This window comes from Podarcis muralis, chromosome W, assembly GCF_964188315.1.
Source record: "Podarcis muralis chromosome W, rPodMur119.hap1.1, whole genome shotgun sequence".
Classification (NCBI taxonomy): Eukaryota; Metazoa; Chordata; class Lepidosauria; order Squamata; family Lacertidae; genus Podarcis; species Podarcis muralis.
The window spans coordinates 9,842,011-9,855,220 of NC_135674.1; the positions used below are offsets into that span (position 1 = coordinate 9,842,011).

At 40.4% G+C, this 13,210-nt stretch overlaps 1 pseudogene; it reads left to right on the plus strand.

Annotated features, from left to right (window-relative positions):
• The first annotated feature begins 509 nt into the window (after positions 1 to 509).
• Positions 510 to 650, plus strand: LOC144326476 (U2 spliceosomal RNA; annotated as a pseudogene).
• Positions 651 to 13,210: the final 12,560 nt, after the last annotated feature.

Sequence of the window (13,210 nt, forward strand, 5' to 3'; positions counted from 1 at the left end):
CCATCTTTCCGACTAAGGAGTTTATATAGTAGTTAAATAGAATAGGGGCAAGAACACAGCCTTGCTTGACACCATGGAAACTTTGGATTTCCTTTGATAGGTTCCCATAACGGTCGCATCTAACACGGATCCGAGTATTTTCATGTAGTCTACGGATAAGAAGCAAAAGACGTCTATCGATGTTTGTGGCATTTAATTTTTCCCAAAGTCTGTGCCGGGGTATCAAATCGAAAGCTGATTTGAAATCTATAAAGGCTACATAGAGAGAGCCTCCTTTCTTTGAGGTGTATTTCTCCACTAGATGTTGCAATACCAGTCCTTGGTCTAGAGTTGATCTATGTGCCCTGAAACCAGCCTGGGCTTCCTTTAGGATGTGCTCCTGTTCCAGCCAGTCCGCAAACTTTTCACGTAAGTGAGTTGCATAAAGTTTGCTAATGATGCTTAAGAGACTGATTGGTCTGTAATTGGCTGGATCAAGTTTACAGCCTTTCTTGAATATGGGAACGATGATTGCTTCTCGGCCTTTTGGCTAAGATCAAGTGTAGTGTGTGTATAAGGAAATCATTAATGAAGGTATGGGAAAAATATAAAGATTTATTAGAATCCAAAACACCATGGTGGCTATCACCCATAGAAGCATCATCACTTAAATTGATAAACAAGAGGGGAATTTGGCCGACATATAGAGATTTATTAATAGAACAAGAAGGGAAGCTAAAATTAAAAGAATATGAAGACTTAAAGGAATACGTCCAAACCTCGCTTCATCACAGACAATTAAATGAGATTTTCAAGGAAGACAATAAGAAAGGATTTAGTTATACAATTTCCAGATTTCAAAAAGAAATCATAGAGGAAAATTCCAAATTATTAAAAAAGCGTATAATTTATTATTAGAATGGGAAACTAAGGATGAAGAAGTCAAATCGGTAATGATTAAATAGGCACAAGATGTTGGGCATAATATGCAATTTGAAGATTGGGAAAAACTTTGGAAAGTGAATCTGAAATTCACATATTGCATATTGTTGAAAGAGAATTACATGAAGATGATGTATAGATGCAATATAACACCAGTTAAAATGGCAAAAATGTATAAAACAGAATCAAATAAATGTTGGAGATGTAAAGAAAAGGAGGGTACTTTTTATCATATGTGCTGGGAATGCAGAATTATTTTAAAAAGGGAAATGATATATAATGAAATGTTTAAAATGACAATTGTAAAAAAAAACCAGAAGCCTTTTTAATAGGTATTTTAGGTCAAGATCTACCAAAAGGGAAATGTAAATTATTCATGTATGCGACAACTGCGGCAAGAATCCTAATAGCTCAGAATTGGAAATCTGGAGAAATACCAATGAAAGAAAAATGGCAAGAAAAACTGTTGAACTATGCAGAATTAGCAAAGTTAACAAACAAATTACATGAAAGAGACAATAGTGACTTCAAAAAGGAATGGGAACCTTTTACAAATTATTTGCAGAAACAACAAAAAGAAATGGACTCATTGGCAGTATTTGAATAAACTTTCACAATTTTATTGATTTAAAAAATGGAGGACGACAATGTAACAACAAGGAATAGTATGTATACATGCAGAATACAGCAATCAATGTAACAAACCAGAAGGGGAAGATGAGGAAAATCGGGGGGGGGGGGGCGCAGAGCTGGGGAATTCTTTGTTTTCTTTTTTCTTAATATTCTAACTTCCTTAAGAGATAATATGTATTGTAATGAATATAATATTGGTGTTTCGCAACTTTGACCTGTTGCAGGACCTTAGCCAGACCCAGCAGAGCATATGCAGACTTCCAGAAAGCAATCAGTTGCAGCAGGATAGATGAAGTAGGAACAAGAACGCTGCTACCAGTAACTTGGTTACTTATAGGTGTTTATTATTTACAGCAGACTTCAAGTTACTATATACAAGAACAGATACAGATACAGATCTTTACTAGCTCTCTCTCAACAAACTCCAAATGACTCTTTTCTTACAGAACACCACACTGACCAACACACTATCCAGTCAGGAAGGTCATGAGTCATCATGCCTGTATGGAGACCTTTACCAATAATAGAGCTGTATCCAAGGTTTCATATCTCTAGGCAGAATAACTCTGCTCAGTCTTCTTGGCTTTTGGCCAACTCTTAATTGCTTTGTGTGAAGCTGCAGAACTGGCATGTAGACAAAATATCCCAACATATAAAATAGTAAAATCCAATAAATTCTTTTTTTAAAAAAAGTCTACTTCCATCAACTGGCAAAGATTCTTAGCAGCAAGGAGCAAAGGGAAGGGTGGGGGAATATCTAGTTATCTCTCTAAATCCATCAGACTGCATAGTCCCTTAAATGAGTGTGGTTGTCTACATGCCCCCCCCCCCCCAAGGCATGGTCCTTTCCATACGGGCTTGTAACCCACAGGCCGCTGCCTCCAAAGGTGGATTTCAGCTACTCTTCCTCCCCAAACACCTTGCTAAAAAGTTTCTCTTCCAATCTCCTTACACCAGTAACCCTGGCAACCTCCCAAATAGCAGTATCCATTCCTTGGTGGTTGTAGCTCAGCCCCAGGAATTCCCCTACTGCCTGCATTTCCCCTCCATCTCCCAAATAATCAAAACCCGAGCATATAGTGATGTTTTAGTTAATAGAGTTTTGGGGTGTGTCCCCGCCCTTAATCAACTGTGCAATGTATGTTACAGTAGGGGCAAAGGCTCAGTTTGGCACCCCTCATGTACACACACAGGCTGGGAGTCCTGCAACAGTGGCCAAAACCAAATGTCAATTGAATAATATTTAGAAATGTATGTGTTTTGGACACTTGTAAAAGTTTATAATTTTAAGAGGGGCTCTTTAAAAAAAAAAAGCACTTTCTTCATTCAAGAGTACACTCATGTTTTTACCTTTTCCTGTAAGCTGCCCAGAGTGACTTGGGAAACGCAGTCAGATGGGTGAGGAATAAATTTATATTGCTCGTGCTGCTGTTCTTTCTCTTAATTGCATATGTACAATCACCCCAAAGGCTTCAGGCCTGCTCCTGACTTGAAATGTTCCCAGGAAGGCTGTAAGCAGCAATTCTTCAGTTTCCAGACAGCAAAAGGGGATTGCAAGGTGTACACTACTATACCTAAAATGGTAAAGGGACCCCTGACCATTAGGTCCAGTTGTGACCGACTCTGGGGTTGTGGCGCTCATCTCGCTTTATTGGCCGAGGGAGCCGGCCTACAGCTTCCAAGTCATGTGGCCAGCATGACTAGGCTGCTTCTGTTGGTTTCTAATTCCCTCACTGAGCAGCAACTGCAGTCACAAGACATTGTTTTGCATTCCACAGTCAGAGTTACTGTTGGATTCCCACGGGAATGGGAGACTGGATGTGACGTACACTGGTTTCCTGTTTTTCACTGTTCTCTCGGTTTCTTTGTTAGAGAGACGGTTGCTTCTCTGCTCTCACAGAGGCAAGATGCATGTTTGTATTCTCTCAGCATAGAGTGGAAATAAAGGTAAGAATGTGGCACATACTGCTTATCCTTCTGCTGTGTGGATTACTCTGATTGGGCTCAAGATAAGACGAGCCTGTATCAGCTTCCGATGGGCCGAAGCTGGTCAAAATCTCACAGCTTCTGGCGAACCAGAGCAGCACACGGAAACGCCGTTTACCTTCCCGCCGGAGCAGTACCTATTTATCTGTTCGGAAGATTTATTGCTTTATTGTCCAGCTACGCTCCCGCTGCGAGCCTCTGTTTTTCCAGCATCTGCCAGCTTCTGGTTTTCAGCGTAATCACGGGAGAAAGCAATTAAGCAGAATGCACAGCGTCCGTGTGAGAAAGGGCAGTAAATCAGTCCAGACATTTCTTCTAATCTAGAAGCTCTTTATTTACATGCCAAACAGTCAAAAACTCCACCAGAGAATTCGGACATCTTTCTCGGCTGAGAGCTGCAATCCAACTAACAAACGAAAGCACTCTTTCACAGCATAACAGCTGACGTAACGTCCTGGCTTACTTCCTCTGTAAGCCCGTCCCCTCAAGCACGAGAAAGAGAAGGTTAACCCTTCACTACACCCAACACCCCCTCTTGTCTCACGCCTGAGCAGGAATATTGACCCTTGGTCACCCCAAACCCAGACCTTCGCAAAACTCCCCATGTCTTTGGAAGGAGAGTGGCTTTGTGAACCCATCAGTGAGGTTCTTGGCAGAGGGACAGTACTTCAGCGCAACTAACCCCTCCTGAACACTCTGACACACATTCTGAAAGTGAATGTCTAGGTGTTTGGTCCTGGCCTTGAATTGACCCGTCTCGGCCAAACGAAGGCATGGTTGATTGTCTTCGAAGACACGTATCGACAGACAATCCACTCCGCAGAGTTCCTGGACCAAACAAGCATAGAACTCTACTTCTCTGCACACCTCTGAAAGAGCACTGAACTCAGCTTCAGTGGATGAGAGCGCTATAAGACTCTGCTTCTTGGACCTCCACCCAACTACTGAGTTCCCAAACTTCACCACTAGGCCAGACACGGACTTGCGGTCCTCAAGATTAGCCCAATCCGAGTCCACAAAACAAGTCAGTTTGACTTCACCTTGCGCTGGCAACCTAAGACAAAAGTCTTTGGTTTCCTGCAAATACCTCAGAACTCTCTTGATGCCGTTCCAGGCTTGCACACTAGGGTTTGAAGCTTCCCTGCTGAGCAGATTGACAGCAAACGCTATATCTGGTCTGCTCCACTGGGACAAGTACAGCAAACTCCCTAGGGCTGACTGAAACACTTCAGCATTTTCGAACACAGCGTGTTCTACTTGCTGACTGTCCTTCACAAAACTAGTCTCCATAGGACTTCTCACTCCCGCACAATCGCTCATCCTGAATTTCTGAAGCAGTTGCTCAATTTTACCTCTCTGGCTGAGCAAAAAACTTCCATCTTGTGCTTTGACAAAGACTCTCCTCCCTGGAAGAGAGGGGAGTGGTTGTGGGCGGGAGACCGAGCTCCGCCCCTGGTAGGGGGCCTTAGCCCCCTCCCCTCCTTACCTGGCTGGCGCCCACGCCCACCGGAGGCAGCCAACCAGGTGCCTCCTGGGGGCGTGTGTAGCAGCTTAATGCTGTGGTGCCAGCTCCTCCTCCTCCTCATTCATCGTCGTCCCTCAGCGAGTCATCGCAGGGAAAGTCATGCAGGGAAGAGCTCAGCCATGAGGTTTGGAGTCGTGGGGTGTTTGTGTGGAGGCTGTCTGGTTCCTGGCTTGCCTTTTTAAATTTAGGAGGCTTGTGTGCGCTCATTGCTTTACAGCTTTTAAAAAACCTAGGCACCCAAGTTTGCCTTGCTGTCTTGCTGTGTCCTCTTTTCTGTGTGAAAGCCTACATTTTATTTTCCCCCACTCCTGGTGCTGGATTTGTTTGGGCGGTTTAAGTGTGAATTACCTTTCTTAAGCTGCAGCTTTTTCCTTTGCCCAGCACATGGTCTCTCCACCACCAGCGAGGTCTGAGTGTGAGTGCCGTCTTTCTATCTCCCTTGTCTCCTCACTTTCCTTCCCTGGCCTCTGCCTTGGTGGCTGTGCATTTTATTTTAATTTTGGCCAGGGTGCCTGTATGTTTTTCCCCTCTATTGCCCTTGCCCGTCTGATTGCCTGGCTGGTCTGGGTGACTGAGTGGGTTTGCCTTACATTTTAATTTGTTGGCCAGGGTGCTTGTACGTTTTCCCCCTCCCTTGCCCTTGCCTGTTCCTCTCTAATTTTAAGTCGTGTGTGTGTGTGTGCTGGCAGCGTGTGTTTGTGCCTGCGGTTTGTTGATTTATTACTCTTTTAGTGTGGGTTTGATTTACCCTGCCATCCCTTCCATTGGTACCACTTAAACCTCACCCCTCTTACTTTATCTAAGCCACACACCCCTCTTCGCTTGGCATTTGGGGGAAGAAATAAGGCAGGGCGTGGGGTGGACAATTCAGGGTTTCTGATCAGGGAACCATTCCTCAGCATTGTACATTTATACGTTTAGAACCTTTGAAGGTGTACCTCTGCCTGGTTCTTGTCATTGGCTTCACTTGCCAGTACAGGGTCCCTAAAGAAAACCACTTTTAAACGAACAAACAAACAAACAAACAAAAGGTTGTGGCTTATAGACCCTTACTGAAAAGTCCAGGCTAACCCACGGTTTATATTTCCACTTCATTTTGGCTCACTGTAAAGGACAGCTATTTTCCTTTTCTTCTAAACTTTTCCTTGCCCTGAGTGTTCATTTTACCCCCTCCTCCCCCCCAACTCCCCCCAGGCTTTCCTTCTCCTCCCTCCTCCCTCCCAGCACCCCCCACCCTAGCAGAGTTCCCTTTGCTTCTTGCCTGAGTCATCTCAGTTACCAGACAGGTTTTTCAACTGAATTGATTGCTCTCTGAGTGACTGGCAGTTTGTTAGGCATTGTCTTTAAGCACCTGGCAGTTCAGCAGCTCTAGTTGCATTGTCAGTTTAACTAACCAGCAGTTTGACCATTTGCAGTCTTTTGTCTGTTTAAGCACCCTTATGGAGCTGACCTTGTGGGCAAAGATTTACTTTTCTTTGTTTGGCAAAGTTTCCTTTGTTTGGTTGAAGTTTTCCCAGTAGTGAGATATTCCCCTTAAGAGCAACCTCACCCCTCCTTTTCAGAGGGCCACTGGTGTGGGCCTGGAATCTTGTTGATTTCCTTTTCTCTTAATTTGGCTGCAGCTTCTGGGCATTTCCTAGTAAGCAGTTATTTTCAATTCTGTTTGATTACTTGGTGTTGCTTTGCGCCTAGATTTGCCTATCATTTAAAAGGGGCAACATTTATTGTAAGCAATTATCTTCCAATTCTGTCTGACTGTAGTTGGGGTTTCTTTGTGTATGGGTCTGTTCCTTGGAGCCAGGTGCTAACAACTAGCTGAGCTCTGCTGCTTGAACTCTGGCTGGGTTGTGATTTAATAAATATAAATAAATAAATACAAGTGGTGCATTTAAGTGACGTATAGCTTATTCTGTATGGGACCCCGTGCATATTCCTGCTTTGCAGAGGATTGAATGAGAATGAATTTATTTATTTATTTATTTATTTAAAAGGCTCACTGTTCTGCTGAAATGCTGGTAGAAGGACCATTTCCTTAAGTGTATTTTCCTACATTTTCATTTGATAGCAGTTCCTGTGTCTGTTGTTCTCTGATTGTTCTATTGTACCATCCCTCTAAATCACTAGGAATTTTACCTCAGGAAGCAGCTCTATATAATTGATTGTGTGCATCTGCCTGAATTGTATATTGACTAACAGATACATAAATTAATAAGGAAATACGTTCTGAGCATACTATTGCATGGAATCAGCTGAAGTTAAGAATTTATATAGCCAAGCGTTAATAATCAACTCAAGGAAACATTGTCTTTGGCAGCATTTTCCTTCTGCTGGACCTCCAGCATTACCTTTTGTTTTGCAAAGTGTTAGTAAAGGACATTTCCCTGAGAGCGATTTTCTTTGATTCCATTTGATTGCAGTGGGGGGGCTGCGTTGCTCTGCTGTTCCTATTGTTTCATCACTACATGCTTGTGAGTTGCTCCTCAGGAGGCAGGTTTAAATATTTAGCTGTGTCTATCCACCTGACCCATTAGTTTGGTGGCAAATAAATAAATTTATAGACATATACAAACGGAACAGTCAAGTGAGGAATAATTATTTCATATCATCGTCACTTACAGTAGACAATAGATAGTATCAGCAATTAATTCTACTTACAGTGGTAATTGAGTGAACAAATAATACTGGTTTAGATTTTAATAATAACACTAATAATAAATAATAATAATAACAATAAATAAATAAATAAAAGATAAATAATAATAATAATATAATAATAAATGGATAAATTAAAATAAAATAAAATAAAGAATATTAATAATAATAATATATAATAAAAAAATAAAGAGAATAAGTGGAATGGCATCACATACCAAGATTAAATTGATTAATTAATTAAATAAATCTAAAGATAAATATATAAATAGACAAATAAAATTAATAATAATATAAAATAGAATTAATAATAAATAATTTACATATATTTCGGAACCCTCAGTTGCTTAGATCGTGGTGACAATAATGCCAAGGTTGCAGGTTCGATCCCTGTATGGAAGAATTGCATATTCCTGCATTGCAAGGGGTTGGACTAAATGACCCATGGGGTCCCACACAATTCTAGAGAGCCTGGATAGCTCAACTGGTTAGAGCATGGGGCTGATAATGCCAAGGTTGCAGGTTTGATCCCTGTATGGAACAACTGCATATTCCTGCATTGCAAGGGGTTGGACAGAATGACCCTTGGGGTCCCAAACAATTCTAGAGAGCCTGGCTAGCTCAACTGGTTAGAGCATAGTGCTGATAATGCCAAGGTTGCTGGTTTGATCCCTGTATGGGACCCCTGCATATTGAATGAGATATATCTATCTATCTATCTATCTATCTATCTATCTATCTATCTATCTATCTGAGAGAGAGTAATAAATAACGCACGCACGCACATACTAATTGGATAAGCAATTGAACATTTAACCAAATACTTGGAAAAATCGTTATTTATTATAAGTAAATCAATCGTTAATTAGTACATTCGTTTCAGAATCTATAACATGTGCCTGTACAACCGCTTGTAAACAGTAGCACGTGTTTGTGGCAGTAGCTTTAGCGCGTTATCCATGGCACCTAAGAGGAAGTGCTCTGCGGCGGAATCAGCTCACACCTCAGGCTGCATGGGTGCCACATGGACGGGATAATAACCCCAAACCTATTTCTCACTACCTAAATGCCTTTAGATCGTTCATTGATGATTATGAGCAGCATTTTTTCGAGCAATCCCTAACCCCATGCCCTCCGCTGCTACCCCTGATATGATACTAGATTGCCAGGTGGTTCCGGAGAGCCCACCTCTCACCCAAGTTGATGACCTCCCAGGCACCTCTGTCGCCCTCTTCTTTTTTTTTTTTTTTTTAAATAATTTTTATTAATTTTCCAAACATGTATTATACACAAACGACAAAACAAAACAAAACATACACACAAATAAACATGTATAATTTCATAAACTCATTTTCCTTCACCTTGTTTCCCGGACTTCCCCATACCTCCCTTTTTCTGCATCCTTATTTTTCCCTTATATCAGCAACCCTCCATTTAATTAATTAATTCATCTTCATTGTAATTCCCTTAAATTTATGATATACAGCTGCAATTCTCTGTTTCTTAACACCATAGCATCTCAGCACTCCTCAATATTACAACAGTTTTTAAGATATATTTTAAATTTCTTCCAGTCTTCTTCCACTGTCTCACTCCCCTGGTCTCGGATTCTGCCGGTCATCTCTGCCATTCCCATGTAGTCAATCACCTTCGCTTGCCATTCTTCCAGAGTAGGTAGCTGCTGCGTCTTCCAATACTTTGCCAGAAGAATTCTTGCTGCTGTGGTAGCATACATAAAGAAAGTTCTGTCCTTCCTTGGCATCAATTGGCCCACCATGCCCAGGAGAAAAGCCTCTGGTTTTTTAGAAAATGTCCATTTAAGGACCTTTTTAATTTCATTATAGATCATTTCCCAGTAGGCTTTAATCTTCGGGCAGGTCCACCAAAGGTGATAGAAAGTACCCTCAGTCTCATTACATTTCCAACATTTATTATTGGGCAAATGGTAAATTTTTGCAAGTTTGACTGGAGTCATATACCATCTATAGATCATTTTCATTATGTTTTCTCTTAAAGCATTACAAGCCGTAAATCTCACACCAGTGTTCCATAACCTTTCCCAGTCATCAAACATAATGTCATGACCTATATCTTGTGCCCATTTGATCATAACCGATTTTACTGTTTCATCTTGTGTATTCCATTTCAGCAGCAAATTGTACATTCTTGACAAGTTCTTAGTATTGGGTTCTAACAGTTCTGTTTCTAATTTCGACCTCTCCTTCTGAAAACCTATTTTCCTGTCTTGTTTAAATACCTCATTTATCTGAAGGTAGTGCAACCAATCTCGTACTTTAGACCTTAATTTATCATAACTCTGTAATTTAACCCTTTCACCATCTTGCTCTAAAATTTCACAATATTTTGGCCATTTAGACTCCATATTAAGTTTTTTTGTCTCTTTAGCCTCCATTGGTGATAGCCACCTGGGAGTTTTACTTTCCAGTAAATCTTTATATCTTATCCAAACATTGTATAGTGCTTTCCTAACAATATGGTTTTTAAAACCTTTATGCATTTTTACCTTGTCATACCATATATAAGCATGCCAGCCAAATCTGTTGTCATACCCTTCCAGATCCAAAATGTCTGTGTTCTCAAGAAGCAGCCATTGTTTCAGCCAGCAGAACGCTGCCGATTCATAGTAAAGTCTCAGGTCCGGCAGGGCAAACCCCCCTCTATCTTTTGCATCAGTTAAAATCTTAAAGTTTATTCTGGGCTTTTTGCCCTGCCAGACAAATTTTGATATGTCTTTTTGCCACTTCTTAAAACAGTCCATTTTATCCAGGATCTGGAGTGTCTGGAATAAAAACAACATTCTAGGCAATACATTCATCTTAATAACAGCAATTCGGCCTAACAAGGAAAGTTTCAACCTTGACCATATTTCTAGATCTTTCTTCACCTCTGTCCAACATTTGTCATAGTTGTCTTTAAACAAGTTCACATTTTTAGAAGTCAGATTCACACCCAGGTACTTCACCTTTTTTGTTATTACTAAACCTGTTTCACTTTGAAACTTCTCTTTTTCTGCCAATGTTAGGTTTTTCTCCAACACTTTAGTTTTTTGCTTATTCAATTTGAATCCTGCTACTTGACCAAATATCTCAATTAGTTCTAATACTCTTTTAGTACTAGTATCTGGCTGTTGTAAAGTCAATACAAGGTCATCTGCGAATGCCCTTAGTTTGTAATTTCTGGCTCCGACCTGAATCCCTTTAACCAATTGGTCCCCTCTAATCATGTTTAACAAGACCTCCAGGACTGTTATAAAAAGCAAGGGAGATATTGGGCACCCTTGTCGTGTACCTTTTTCTATGAGTATTTCTTCCGTAACCACATTGTTCACAATCAACTTTGCTTTTTGCTTAGAATATATAGCACCTATACCGTTTTCAAAACCTTGGCCTACCCCCATACCTTGGAGATTCTTCTTCATAAAGGTCCAACAAATGTTATCAAAGGCTTTCTCCGCGTCCACAAAGATCAGCACCGCCTTTCTGTTAATGTTCACTTCCAGCAGTTCCAAAATGTCTATAATGTTCCTGACATTGTCTGACATATGTCTCCCTGGGAGAAAGCCTGTTTGGTCCTTATGAATCTCCTCAATCAGTACTCTTTTCAATCTTTTTGCTAAAATGTCTGCAAAAATTTTGTAATCCACATTAAGTAATGATATAGGGCGGTAGTTTTTAACCTGGTTCTTTTCAGTCTCTGTTTTCGGTATAAGTGAGATGAAAGCTTCTTTCCACGATTCAGGTGCTTTTTTCCCTTCTAAAATTTCATTGCAGACCTCCTTCAGTGGTTGTATTATCCATTCCTTCAATGCCTTATAGTATCTAGCCGTTAGGCCATCTGGTCCTGGAGATTTTCCCAACTGCATATTCTGAATGGCGCCCTCTATTTCTTGCTCTGATATTTTCTCATTCAGAATCATTTTGCTTTGATCTGAGATCTTTGGTAATCCATACTTCTTAATAAATTCTTCTATTTCCCGCTCATCAATTGGCCCCTGTGTATATAATTTCCTGAAAAAGCTTTGGAAACAGTTGCTTATCTCATTTGGTTTATGAATAATTTTTCCATCCATTTCCAAACTTGTCACAGTGTTCAGTTTTTGTCTCTTTTTCAGTTGCCATGACAGAAGTTTCCCACATTTATCTGCCGATTCAAATGTTCTTTGTCTCATTTGCTTTATTTTCCATTCTATCTCTTGATTCATCAGTTCCATATATTGCGTCTGGTAATACTTTATTTCTCTCAAAATCTCATGAGACTTTGGTTTAGACCTCAATTTCTTCTCACCTTCTTTTATCTTTTCCAAAAGTTTTTCTTTCCTCTCATTCTGCTTTTTCCTCTTTATAGAGTTTTGTTGTATCAGGAAACCTCGCATCACGGCCTTACTTGCGTCCCATATTATTCTTTTCTCCACATCTGTTCTCAAATTTATCTCAAAATAGTCTTTCAAAGTTTTTTGGGCCTTCTTATAAATCTCTTCATCTCTGAATAGGGCGTCGTTCATCCTCCATCTGAAGGTTCCAGTTGTTGTTAATTTCATCTCCATCTTCACAGCATTATGGTCGGAGCAAGTCTTTGGGCAGATTTCTGCTTTTTTTATCTTTGGAGCCATGCTACTAGTTACCCAGATTTGGTCGATCCTTGTCCATGTCATTTTTGCTTCAGAGAAAAAAGTTCCCTCTCTCTCCAGAGGGTTCTTCACTCTCCAAATATCAATCAGGTCCAGTGTTTCAGTCATTTCAAAAAAAGTCTTTGGTAATCTTCCATCTTTAGAAATTATTTGTCTCTGTGCCTTGTCCATGTTAGTGGAGACAACACCATTCATGTCTCCCATCATTATGATTTTAAAGTCCAAATAGTCCATTAAAGTCTCATGCAACTTCTTAAAAAATTCCGCCTTCCCTTCATTTGGTGCATATATTCCCAATATCAAAATTTTTTCTCCTTGAACTTGTATTTCTATTGCCAGATATCTTCCTTGTTCGTCTTTAAATATCATTTTAGGGGCCAATTTTTCCTTTGCATAAATCACGACGCCTCTTTTTTTGACCTTATCTGATGAAATAAATTCTTGTCCAAGTCTCTTGTTTACAAGTAGTTTCCTGTGTATCCTGGTCACATGCGTTTCTTGTAAACATATTAAGTCCAATTGCTCTCTCTTCAAAATATGGAAGACTTGGCGTCTTTTTCGGGGAAGGTTCAAACCATTACAATTCCAGCTAAGAAGTTGCAGAGACATTGTACTGCTATGTACCTATTCCTCCAACTGCTCCAAGTTTTTGTTCCTCCTCCGATGGTGGTAGTAATCCAAATGAAAGATTTGCAATATCTGTCGATTCTTTGTCTCCTGTTGTTTCTATTACTCCTTTCTGCAGGCCCTCCTGGTATCTTTCCAAAAAAAGTTCTTTATCTTGAATTGTCTTTATTTTAATCTTCTTCCCTGTGTAGTTAAAAGACAGTCCTTGTGGGAACTCC